A 12,296-nucleotide genomic window follows, 5' to 3' on the forward strand; every position below is an offset into this window, starting at 1 on the left:
TGGCTGCTAGCTGGGGACCATATTTGCCAAGACCCTCTTGTGGTTAGATTTAGCTGCTGATTGGGTTTAGTAAGTGGAAAGGGACTGCAAGTGATGCCCATGACTTTCAAGTCTGGTACATACTCTTTCGTCCTACTCTTTTCCAGGCTCTTCTCGCCCTCTAGTCAGTTGGGAAGGTGGTAACTCCCAGGATGAATTTACAAGCTCTGTGGTAAAGATGGCAGAATTTATGTAGTCCTGAGTTCCTATGACTTCATGGAAGGCTTACTCCTTCTCTTTTCCTGTTCAGTATTATTAGGTGAACAAGAAAGAAATTTTAATTATGTTGGGTCTCTGAAACTTTTGGTTTTATTTGTTATAGCAGCTAGGGCTTCTCTAAAAAAGCATGTAAATTCATCCACGTGTATGTAGGCAAAACCTAATAATTGAATTAAAGACAGGGGGAGGGTAGGCAGAGAGGGAGAAAGAAGTTATTTTGGGTCCTAAGTTGTTGAAGATAACCATGGAAGAAAGGTATGTGTAATTCATTTCAATTTCAAGACTAGAAAAGCTATTGTAATCTAGTTTTAGAGTTGGGGCCAATGTAGGATTCAAGTTCGTTTGTTCGTGCATTCATTCATTCATTCATTAACAAATGCCTACTATATATAGACACTAGGGATAACTCACTAAAAAAAAGAGACCAAAAAAATTCAGGCTATCTCCAAACCTCTACTGCTTCTACTCATTAATTCTTGTTTTGTGTTTAGTTAATGAGGGAAATTATAACATCTTCAGTCACAGGTGTCCTATAAGTCAGTCAAATCCCACTGTTGTTTGCTCTTATAATTTCAGTTCTTTATGAATGCAAAGTGGTTTCAGTTAGGGTCCTTCTAAAGGGGAAGGGAGTACTATACGTGAGTTTCTTTGGTGCTTTTTCCTGGTCCTGGCTTCCTTGGCCCCAGGTTTTGACAGTGCAATAAATGGGGCTGTGCATGAGACTGTGAAATAAGTGCTGTTAAAATGTGCAGTGTTCAACATTTAAAAGGAACCGCATTTCAATACATGATAAAATTTCCAGATTACCTTGAGAATTGGGGCTGCTACTGTCAGTTACATTGAAAGAATTCCAGCACGCTAAATTACCTGACACGTTGTGGTGTTTTATGTGCTGTATTGATATTGGAGTATTTGTTTTGCTTCAGTGGGTACTTAATTATTTGTTTCTTTTTGACAGGGCCCCAGAATTAATTCATAGCATTATGAAGCTGCATTAACCATCCCCTTGAGAGCAAGGGCTGGATCTTGTAACCCTGGTGCATCATCTGAATGTTTAGCCCACACTTTAAATATATTAGAGTTATGACTTACTTTTGAAAGGGAAGAAATCACAGCTTTTCTCTCCTCATAGAGATTTCAGGGATGCAAGCTGAAGGGACATAACTGTAGGAAATGGAGGTAGTTGTCAGAATCCAGTTTATTATGATGGGCTCATGGGCTCATGGGGACATGGCTTTCAGTAGAGCCTGCTACCACTCAAGGTACACTTTCTGCCCCTTAGCATTTACAAATTATTTTCTTTGCAAACAAAGCAAATGTTCTGGCAAAAGTTCCTTTTTAGAAAAACAAAAGGCATAGAATGAGTTGATTCAAAGGTTTTGTACATCCTTGGTGTGTTAAGTCTCCATTAGTAATAATCTATGGGATAGATGTGAATTAATGTATGAATATATCATATTCATATAGTAATAATTATGAGCTCTTTAGCAAGAAGAAGAAAAAAAAGCCCCAGAAAGTTCAGTGTTTTTTATTGAGTGCTGAAATGCCAACATTTTTGGTTTTCCTTCTCTCTGAAAGGTAATTGAGTATATCAGAAAGGTAAAATAATTTCCTTTTGATATTCATGAGAGTGCTTTTTTTCTTTGAAGAAAATGAAGTTGTACGTATAGGAAACACTTTCACTTCCAGAGATATAATCCTTTGCTGGGTAAGCAATATTTTCTAATCAAAATGACACTAATGGGTCAAATTTCATGGTCAGAAATTTGAAAGCCTAAATGAAGGACCATTCTTTTATAGAATTGTGTTAGCAATTTTGAAAGGTAATGGTGGAGTTTCTAATTTGTTTTGTGATGAACTCCTAAAATGCATTTAAATCTGATTCTAATAATGATACTCTCCTCTTACTAAGGATCAGCAGAAGCTGGTTTCGTGGGAAAATGCCTGTATAAATAAGTGATCCTGTGCTTTTCTGAAGTGCGTATTCAGGAGACCCTTACAGAAAGGAAAGAAAAGGAAAGAAAAAATACCCCTACGTTCATATGGGGCGTAAGTGTTTTTTCCCTATTATAATAGCAGAAACAAGCCAGTCATAGAACAAGAAGAATAATGGAGAAAAATGTTACAAAATTGAAGCCAAAATTCAGCCTTTTCTTTGTGCCCTTAGTGGTGCTAGCATGCTATATATTTTATGATGATAACAATAGTCATGACAATAATTATATGTGGAACTGTGATCCAAGATTCCCCACGTGTGCTCCATTTTTCCAGCTTGTTCATTTTGTGAAGTCGGTTTGGACAAAATATTGACAGTATCTAAACTTAATCCCCTGCTGTGTTTGGAGGAAGTAATTTTATATTAGTTCGTAGTTTTATGTGTAGTTGAAAAAGAACATCTTCTGAAAATGGAGAGCCCATAAGAAGTGTGGTATCTGTCTGTTCTCCAAGACGGGCTAACTCATGCCAATTGTGGAAGGAAGAAAAGGAAAAGGAAGCACATAGTCAGGATATTTGAATCCACATGTCAAATTCATGGTACTTAGATGTTCTTTTCCAAGTTTAGGAGTTCTTATTGTAGGGAAATAAACAAACTTGTCAAATAATGTTGTTATTAAAATACTAAAGAGCAGCACTAAAATGAAAATAATGGGCATTTTAGTCAAAGTGCTATTAGTAAGACCAGTTACATTTTGCTTAGAGTGAGTGTTAATTTTTTAAATGTTCAGAGAAAAGCTGGAGACTTTTATTGTTTTTCAGTGGTACATTTGAGATGAAAAATAGAAATCTCTCCTAGTATTTCATAGAAATTAGAGACTGGGATTTTAGTAACTGGAATATGTAGTTCTTTATGATAAAATTCAAGGAAACTATTTCAGAGATTCTTTCGGTTTCAGATACTGTAGAATAATAAGCAAAAGAAATATGGTGTAAAAATAACTATGGGAGTCACTTCTTACACTATTTTACCTGACAGTCGCTATAGGACTATTTTCAGAAGAATTGTTAATATACTAGAATCAATTGTAATATGCCCCATTTATTTATACTGAGTCTGTTTGTGTTTAAGAGAAAATAAGAATATATCATAGTTCTCTGCATAGTACTGCAGTATAATCTTTTGTATTAATAAGCAATAATCTATAATAAGCAATGTTTTACTATTTTGGAGATTAGCTTATGGAAATTTCTTTTAGTTATGGACCTCTGTAAAGAATATTATTAAATCATAGCAAAGGACATTCGTTCATTTATGAGGTGGAATTAGGGTGAGTATATGAGTATATTTCTTTTGTTGCACTTACTTTTTCTGTAGATTATTCTCTTAGGAGCTGTATAAAAAGCTGGACAGTGAAAAATATGTTAGTAATAATAACAAGGGAAGCATTCTCACTTATATAGTTCTTATATCAAAATTGCCTATTGGCAAAAAGGGAGGAGCTTTTTACTATAAGAAGGTTTTATTAACAGCTCTGTTTCTTAACATTCACCATCAAATTTTCTCCTGTGATAAAGTCTGTATTGGACAAACGTTTGGCATTGAAGATCTTGATTTACTTTTTGAAAAAAAAATTTTTTAACATTTATTTATTATTGAGAGACCGAGACAGAGCATGAGCAGGGGAGGGGCAGAGAGGGAGAAACACAGAATCTGAAGCAGACTCCAGGCTCTGAGCTGTCAGCACAGAGCCTGATGCAGGGCTTGAACTCATGAACTGCGAGATCATGACCTGAGCCAAAGTTGGCTCCTTAACTAACTGAGCCACCCAGATGCCCCTTGATTTACTTTTCAGTGTGATCTGGTCTCTTACCGGTTTCAGTGGTCATTTGCCTCTTTGCCCTATCTCCCCCCGATTATACCAAGCATCAACTCTGATTGGCAGCAAACACCCAGAGATAGAATCATTTTTTGTCTGAATTACCTTTCCAGTGTGCACGTTGGATCATTTCACTCTTCAGTTTGTAATCATTTAGAGGTTTCCTCATTGTCCTGAGCTTGAATTCTCAAAGCTCTGCTGAGTTTGCTGTCCCTCTTGCCTATCAAGTCTTCAAATGACCCTCATCACCTTCGGAATAGAATTTGAGTAGGAAATTCAGCTTGGAGCCAGAGTGCCTTGTGGCCAAATCAAAGATTTTATTTCCTCCAGCATGTTTTCACATGAGCTCCAGCCAAAATGAATTCATTGCCGTTTCCCCCAAATGTCAGGTCTTTTCTGCTCTCATGATTTTGCTCCTGGTAGTCTGTTCCAATGGATTACCTGCGTAAAAAAGATCTGTGAGTATTCAAATTAATTAGATGTTGTTAAATTACCTTCAAAGTGATTGTACCATTTTTTCGCAATGATACGAGCCCACCAAGGCCACCAAACAATGTGTTTTGGCACCGTACTGTGTAAGAGTTCCTATTACTCCATATTATTCACAGCAGTTGGTAATATGAGATGGGTGTGAAAAGTTAACTTGCTTTAGTTTTCTTATACATATCCCTGATTTCTTGTGAAGTTGAGCATCTTTTTATATATTTATTGGTGATTCCATGATTAACTTTATTTAATTTTTTTAAACTTTATATTTGACAGAGAGAGAGAGAGAGAGAGAGAAAGAGAGATGAAACTTGAGTGAGGGAGAGACAAAGAGACAGAATCTGAAGCAGTGTCCAGGCTCTGGGCTGTGAGCTGTCAGCACAGAGCTGGACACAGGGCTTGAACTCACAAACTGTGAGGTCATGACCTGAGCCGATGTTGGATACTTAACTGACTGAGCCACCCAGGCACCCCTCCATGATTAACTTTAAGTAGCATGCTTGTTTTTCTCTTGGCTTGCTTGTTCTGGATACTGATTGCCTCTATGTTAAACTGGTTACAGGTATCTTCCTTCAGTCTAAGGCTTGTCTTTGACATGACATTTTTCCTTTTAATATTGCCATTTGATATGCAGAAATTCCTAATTTTAATGTAGTCTAACTTATTAGTCTTTTCCTTTATGATTATTTTTTGATGTTTTTTAAATATTTATTTTTGAGAGAGAAAGAGATACAGAGCACTAGCGGGGGAGGGGCAGAGAGAGAGGGAGACACAGAATCTGAAGTAGGCTCCAGCACGGAACCTGACATGAGGCTTGAACCTACAAACTGTGAGATGATGACCTGAGCCAAAGTCAGAAGCTTAGCCAACTGAGCCACCCACAAGCCCCCTTTTTTGGTCTTTTTACGAAACAATATTCCTCTCAATGTTCTAAAATTGTGTTCTCTATATTTAAGTCTTTAACTACTTAAAGTTTGTTTTTGTTTATGGGCTGAGGCAGGGAATTCAGTGTTTTACGTGTTTGAGCACCGTTTATTGAATTGTCCCTATTTTCTTGGCTGATCTGCAGTGATCCTTCTCTCCTGTCTGAAGTTACGAGTTAATGCACAGGCCTGTTTCTGGGCTCTCTCATCCTTCTGTTGGTTTAGTCTTCTATCTCTGCTTCAATATTGTACTGTCTTAAATAATATAGTTTACAATAAGACTTGATATACGGCAAAGTGACTCCCCCCTTCTTCTCATACTTCAAATAGTTTTTTCCTCCTTTAATACAATTTTAGAATCAGTTTGTCAAGATCCAAAGCAAGAAAAGTCCATTGGGATTCTGTTTGAAATTTTTTTGAATTTATAGATTTCTCTTTTCAAACTGCAGAAAAAATGGGTCTGATTTCACTTTATTTCCTACCTACCCTCCTAGGAATAATTTTGCATCTTGCATTCAAACTGTCCTACATCTACTCTCTGGAGGTGGCCTTCAGCACATCAAAGGGTATCTGCTCCATTAGAATGGCCAGTGGGGACCTTCCAGCACTTCCTCTTTAACTAGCCCTAAGGAGGAAAACCAAGCAAGTTTATTCTCTGGTGAGGCACCCCATTAGGAGATCAAATGAAGACTGAGAAAAAGAACATATCAGCACAAATCAGTGCAGTTGGGACAGAGGTTGAGATTTCATTTACATTCTTTGCAAGACTCCTTCCTGTCTTTGGCACCATATAATGTCCTTTACTACAGGAAGGGGAAGATAAGAGCTCAGAGAAATGGGGTATCATGTTAAGAAGGGGAGAGTTTAGGTGTGAAATTGATTTATGAAAGATTATAGATGTAATTTTAAAGATTGATCTAATCTATCCATTTTATACATAAGTAAAATGGTGGCCCAGAGAATTTAAGTGGCTTGTTTAAAGTGGCCTAACTAGTAAATAGAAGAGCGGTGATTATCAAATTATCTGGCCCATTGACCAATGCTCTTCAAATTCAAACATTTAAAAGACTATAAAAAGTAATTATTATAGTTACTATTATTATATTTTAATTAGAAGAATCTCCGCTCATTACCTAAATTCATCATTTCTACTCATTTTACCATTATTTCTGATACTTTCATGTTTTATGAACTTTGAATCTCTCACAGTATAAAACAATGCACTGATAGCTGGCTGGTGCACCCACTGTCTGTCTGTGTCTCTCTTTCTCTCATCATCATCCATCCAATCTGTCATTGCATAAACAATATAAAAACAACTATTACTTATTTCATGTATGTGGGTATGTAGCTATATGCCTTTTTCTGATTAACCTTAAATCTGCTGCTGTTAGGAAAAGTATTCACAGGCAGCTTTATTTCTTAAACATAGGTTACATAACGTGAGGTTTGTTTCCATAAGTGTTTTTAGTAAATGGATAATTTCTACCTGCTTTTCTGTTTTCTGGTAAAATCCAAAAAAAATCTTCTCTTTTTTATTACTGTTACTAGTTCTTCAGACGTAATTTTTAGCCTACAGAAAAATCATGTTGTATCTCAATTTCAAAATGATAATTCATTTTATTTAAGTGTGCTTTAAAAATTATGTTAGGGTAAGATGGAACTATAACTCCAAGTCATTTGGTCTAGGAAGGTTGAGTAAGATGGGAATTTGGAGCACATGCTCAGTAGAAGAAATGAAAGAGGAAAAGAAGCTGCAGTTTTGAGAAACTAAATGACACAGAGAGGGCAAGACTGTTTTTTAGGGTAGAATCTTGGGTAAGGTTCCTTTTAAACCACTTTTTTTAAAGGATGTGACAGATCCATTAACTTCTCATTTCATGTATTAATAATCTAAATTTTTTAAATGTTTTATTTATTTCTGAGAGAGCGAGCGCTAGCAAGCGAGAGCGTGAGCAGGGGAGGGTCAGAGAGAGAGGGAGACACAGAATCTGAAACAGGCTCCAGGCTCTGAGCAGGCTGTCAGCACAGAGCCCGATGCAGGGCTTGAACCCATGAACTGTGAGATTATGACCTGAGCTGAAGTTGGACGCTTAACCTACTGAGCCACCCAGGTGCCCCTCATGTATTAATAATCTAGTCCCACTTGTCTAAGTTAAAAGTTTCTTCCCAGACCAGAAATCTGCATGGGGAGGGTGGCAGGCATTTTTGTCCTTCCCTACTCACTGCTGTTTGAGGCTTTCAGGGTCAGAGACAAGGATGAACAAAAAGTGGAGGAGAAGGGCTTATCTGACTGGCAGTGGTGTGGTCTGTCATGTGTGTTCTCTCTGAGATGATGCTGTACAGCTGACCCCCTCTCTTCTGGGGCACTTCTGGGTTCTAGGGTGATACTGTAGTAAAACTGATAACACAACATTGTTCCCTGATTGATTGACCTACTTCAACCTGACTTCCTGATGTGAACCCTACCCAGCCTCTTGCAGTAAAGTATTCTTGACTCAACAGTCTTTGCTCATCCATCTCCTGGTAGCCCTTTCCATCCATCTCCTGATGGGGAATGAGTTAAATGTTGCCTAACTAGCTTTGGGCCAATTGTTAGCAAATCGTACATAGGTGTTTCCATATAGGTGTTTTGGCATATCTTTTTGGAGTATTGTACTTTACAATGTTTGTCTTTACCTTTAGGGCTTTAGCTAAAGCTTTGAGACAACAAGAGATGTTCCATTTAGTATACTCTTACACATGCCAGGATGTTTTCCTGGGTTATTGTAGTTTCCAGCATTGAGAGAAATCAAAATGTGTTGCGTGGATCAAGGTAGAGCCACTATTGCATAGGCAGCATTTTGATGTTTAGAGTTTGTAGCCCCGGGGTGTGTGTTTTTATGTGTGTGTGTGGTGAGGGATGCATGTATGGTGTAGGGAGCACAGTAATACATTTGTCAGAATTTTCTAGAGAATTGGCTTCTTGTAATTGTTTGGGGAGGGGAAATTGGTTCATATAATCCTGGGAGTTGGTAGGTCTAAAATCCTTAAGGCAAGTCAGTAGGCTGCAAATTCAGGTAAGAGTTGATGTTGCAGTCTTAAGTATGAAATCCGAAGGGAAAGCCAGCAGGCTGGAAGTATGCAGGATTTCTGTGTTGCAATTTGAAGCTAGAATTTCTTCTTTGGGAGATCCTAGTCCTAACTTTACTCCTAAGGCCTTCAACTGATTTCTTGAGGCTCACCTATCTGAGTCTATCTGCTTTACTTAAAGTCAGCTGATTGTAAATATTAATCACATGTAAAAAATACCTTCACAGCAACATCTAGAGTAGTGTTTGACCACGCAACTGGGCACCAAGCCTACCAAATTGACATAGAGGATTAACCATCACAGGTAGATAGCAAGATTCTTTCCTTCTTTATTTTGCTTCACAATGATGTGTCATGATATCCCAAACACCCATTTCCTCTTTTTTTTCATGAGCACAGTGACATCATATTACAGCCTGAAACTATAAGCTTAATATGGCTCTGTGATTAACATCTGTCTTCCCCACTAGTCTATGGGATACTTAGGAGCAGATAATGGGTCTGCTTTTAATTACCGCTGTATCTCCAGTGCCAAAAGTTACTGTTTTTGAAGAATCAATGAAGATTTGTTGGAATTGTTTACCAGTTTCACTGGGGTAGGAACACAGTTGGGCAGAGACCTAGGAAGAGACCTAGGTATTTGGTATAGAGTTCCCCATGTTTCATTTTCCAATACCAACCAAACAAGGCAGCTGGCAGTGAGATGGGATCAGGATTTGCAGAGTGAGGGGACCCTTAACAAACACTATGCTCTAGGACATTTTTTTTCTTTGCCTTGTCACTGTATGTTAAAAGAAGCAAAGAGAAATTATGATGAATGAGCATGGGATTATACCCCTATAATTTATTAAAAGGATTAAAGGTAAAGTGGAAGAATGGTTCAAAGAACTTTTGAAGCTACGCTGTTTTGAAACTGAGAAGTCAAGGAATCAAGAAATCTGGAGAAAGCAGTGTATATATGCCCTGGAGGGATGATGGATGGATCTGAAGGCCATCATGTGTTTGTGGTCATTGCATGAGGGGAAGTCATGACATTGTAGGAAACAAATCACAGACTTTCTTGCCCTTTTTGTTTTCATATATTAATTTCTTGAGTTCTTTTCCATTATTTTCCTATAAATACCGTCTTGCTGCTGCCTAATACAGACACAATAATAATATAGGATAGAACAAAAGTGACAAAGTAGATTGAGTTGAGTTTTCTGGAATCAGCATTTTAGGGCCGTGGACTTAGCCGCAGGACACTCTCTTCTCCCTTCCTCCAACAGCCTTCCCAGGAAAGCTGTGTACAAGGGGATGGGTGCAGTGTGGACACCATCATGCCCTTCGTAGAGTTTATAGAGCGGTGGTGGAGGGAAGGTCACACTTTCTCATTGCTTGTTGGGTGCGGACAGTATAGTAGGTGCTCCATTGTGCAGCATCTCACTTAATCCATGGAAATCAGGCATTAGCATTTGCTTGAGAAACAGGTTCAGGAAAGTTTAGTGATTTATCAAGAGTCTCAGCTAGAAAGTGGTGGATTCAGCTTTGAAACCTATTTGATCTGATTTCAAAGCCTAGGTTTTTCTTGCTCTTCCACACAGGACACAAGATGATATAGATTTCTTCTTAAATAAGGAATACTGTCGCTCATTCCAAAGGACAGAGTCCCAAGTCTCAAATTGCTATACTGTGTCTCCCAGGACAAGGCAGTCAATTCTTTGATATAGCTAGAAGGAGCATCAATGTCCAAAATTACATCTTTCACTTTAATCTATTGCTAGAAAATGAAATTACACACATACACATATACTATATATATATATATACACACACACATGTGTATATATATATATATATATATATATATATATATATATATANCCCCCCTGCCATATCATTTATTGAATGTGCTAAGCACTTTACATACTTTGCATGTATTGTCACCCATAATCCTGCCAACGTTACCTGTAAAGTAATATTCCTATTTTTGAAGAAGAAATGGAGACTTAAGGTTATTTGTCCAAGATAGTTGAGCTGGGATGGATACCCACATATTTGTGGCTCTGAAGCTAATACTCTAAACCACTGTATTGCATTCGTAATTTATTCATTCATTCATAGAAGATATATTTATTGAATGCCTTCTCTGTGCCTGCACTATGCCAGGTAATGTGGATAAAATAATGAAAATCACCAACTTTAGTCCTAAAGGAGTTCAATCAAGTGAGGGAAACAGACACATAAGTCGGCAATATTGATGACATTTAGTAAGGCAACGATGGATATATATTCAGGGCCATGATATGCTGATATTTGTAGGAACTATACATATTTTCAACATGTTAGCTTAATGAAAAAACATCTAATTTGGCTTTTTTTTGAGGGGAGCAGATGATAAAAATTGTATCAGTTCAGGCAGCTTCTGGGGGGAGATGACTCTATTTGAATCTTAATCAATGAGTAGGAGCTTACCAGCTACAGATAGCTAAAAGAGAGCACTACACATAGGGAGAATTATGTGATGAAAAACACAGAAGAGAGACAAAGTGTAATATATGGGGAATTGGGGTCGTTGATGGTTGATTTCTTTCAAAGAATTTTCTGTGTATTCATTTAATGGAGGTTCTTTAGCCATCTCTAATTTTCCTCCACCTATTTTGGAAGCCATTCCAAGTCATGAATTAATATCTGAGAGAAGAATGAAGGAGGTAGAAGAAAAGGCACCACCATTTTTCTTTGGTGTTACAGAGTGCCATATACTTGTCAAATTTTATCTCCCTGAGTCCTCATAATGTATCTTCAAAGCAGAATCCTTCAAAGAAAAGGAAATTCAATTAATGCTCAAAGACCTTGTCCAGTGAGGTGCCTGGGTGGCTCAGTGGGTTGAGTGTCTTGACTTCCGCTCAGGTCATGATCTCATGGTTCATGAGTTCCAGCCCCACATAAGGCTCTATGCTGACAGCTCAGAGCCTAGAGCTTGCTTCAGATTCTGTGTCTCCCTGTCTGCCTCTTCCTTGCTCATGCTCTCTCTCTCTCTCTCAAAAATAAATAAACATTAAATAAAATACTTGTCCAACTTAGCAAGTTAAAGAAAGAGCCAAGGATGTGAACTCAATATAATCTTTTACCGAAGCCCCATGTCTTCTTCATTCTCTCTCTAATGAGAAGAGTATGATTGTTTATATGACATTTTCTCAACTTTTACTTACCTAACTAAAGCGCTTACCAGAGAAAACCTCAGAATCATTACCACTAGATGCCTGGGTAAGAAAACAGTTTTGTACTTTAATTGTCTGTCCTCTGCATTTGGAGTTTTATTTACTATAGAAGTTTTATGTAAGTTCATAAAAGTCAATAAACTCAATATTCCAGAAATCACTTGCAATTTAACATCTAGATAATGAGGGTAACAAAAAGGAAGTTAATTCAGTGTGGGTTTATGGTGATTAACTTAGTCCCATTTCTTTCCCTGAAGAGAGGAAGAGTTCAGAAATAAAGCAATGCAAGTCTGCTGCATCCAAGGAGATAGACGCAAGAACAAAAGATTTGTTATGAAACCCTTAAAATCACTGTGCCCTTTTAGCTAATTATGGTAGCTTAATTAAAGTTATTTTAAGTAATAGTTAATTATGCTTAATTAAGGTAATTATGGAATTAGCCAGGGGAATTTGAATGAACCACAATGCAGACATGTTTGGCCTCTGAGGATCAAGGATACCAGTTTGCATGGATCCGAAACATGTCCTTGTGTACATATAGG

This window comes from Crocuta crocuta, unplaced genomic scaffold (assembly GCF_008692635.1).
Source record: "Crocuta crocuta isolate KB4526 unplaced genomic scaffold, BGI_CrCroc_1.0 scaffold376, whole genome shotgun sequence".
Classification (NCBI taxonomy): domain Eukaryota; kingdom Metazoa; phylum Chordata; class Mammalia; order Carnivora; family Hyaenidae; genus Crocuta; species Crocuta crocuta.